The 1,488-nt window shown below is 46.4% G+C and overlaps 1 pseudogene; it reads right to left on the bottom strand.

Moving 5' to 3' along the window:
- Window positions 1-818: 818 nt before the first annotated feature.
- Window positions 819-1,205, bottom strand: LOC101566083 (annotated as a pseudogene).
- Window positions 1,206-1,488: the final 283 nt, after the last annotated feature.

The raw sequence follows: 1,488 nt of genomic DNA, 5'->3' as shown, positions 1-1,488 counted from the left end.
TCTAGCCGCAGGGCTTGGTACTTCTCGTTGCCTCCTTGAACTCGGACTGTGTGTGTGCAGCAGGCGCCAGTCTTAGTGTTGGCCGCAGGGCACCAACTTCAGCTTCTTGTGATAGGGCCTTCTTTTGCCCCGGGTCTTGTAGCACTTGTGCCAGCTGTCCCAAGAGATGCCCATTGCTTAGTGCCAGCTGGAAAGAGGAACACAAAACAAAGTATTTTTGTGTTCTTTTTTCTTCTTGTGCCACACTGACTGATTTTCCCCATATTTCCACTTGTCTCATCTTTTTTCCATAATTGTCTAACACTTTAGTTACTGCATTTCCTATCATGCTCAAAAGATGACATGGCTTATCTTGAAAAGCAGCAACTATTGTGTAGAGAGAACTCGTGGAGGACTGCCTGAGCAGTTCTCCTTGAAAGAAGAGCAATTGTATCCATTTTGGCTGTGCCTGACCCTATTTCCATGTACTGGTATGTACAGAGCTGGTGAGCATTTTTTCCTTATCCCTTCATTTGGCTTTAAGCAATGCATATTGGTCTAGTCAATGAGGTGGTGATAGTCTTTGAAGATGGCATGTGTGTTTCCCTGATAACTCACACCTGCTCCTTTTTAATAGGATCCAGGTCAAGACAGGATGAAGAGCCAAAGCTCATGCCATCCACTGGGACTGAGCCTCAAGATAGAGGCTATGACTTTCAGGGACTTGAAATATTACGCATCATAGCTGAAGCACTGAACCCCCAAAATTTAGACACTATATTAGTTGTAAAATATAAATTACCTTCTCTGCATATCCTTTTTTTTTTTTTTTTTTTTTTGCAGTCCATAAGAATTTTATTGTCTTCAAGAAACAATACACCCTCCTTTCCCACAGAAGTGTCTTTCAGAAGCAGGAACTGTCACAGAGGAGAGGCTCATTTGTCATTCTCATAGGTAGCTGGGTTCTTCCTCTTGGATTTCTCAAACTCTTGAGTCCCCCATGTGCAGATAAGATAAGCCACTACAAATGGCGGCACCACGTGCAGAATGCACCCCTGAGTGCGGCGCAGCACGTTGGGGATGCCCTTGCTGAAGTAGTTCGGGAAGGCGCGCTGCTCAAAGGGCGACAAGCTGTAGGTGATCACATGCCGCATCAGCGACAGATTCCCAAACTCGCGGCCCATGGTCACGGTGGCCCGGGGTCACCTCGCCCTCCACCGATACCGCTCCACTACCCTCTGCATATCCTTCTTTCTGCAAATGACAGAGGTAAATCCTCCTACCTAGTCCAGCTCATAGTACTCACCCGATTCCCACAATTCTCAGTCATTCATCCTCAAGCCCCTCCTCCTTCAGGACTGAATAAAACCTGGGTTCGGCTCTGGGTTGAGGCCTTAGTTCTGGATTGCTATCATCATGGCTGGACTTAGGACTTCTTGGCTCCCTATAACTGTATATATGCTTTACTGTCTTTATTCTCCCCTTGGGCTTCACTGAAAGTGGTAGATT

Source organism: Octodon degus, unplaced genomic scaffold, assembly GCF_000260255.1.
Source record: "Octodon degus isolate 3935 unplaced genomic scaffold, OctDeg1.0 scaffold00125, whole genome shotgun sequence".
NCBI lineage: Eukaryota > Metazoa > Chordata > Mammalia > Rodentia > Octodontidae > Octodon > Octodon degus.
The sequence above is the reverse complement of the archived record's forward strand: the minus strand, read 5'-3'. Positions and strand labels throughout refer to the sequence as shown.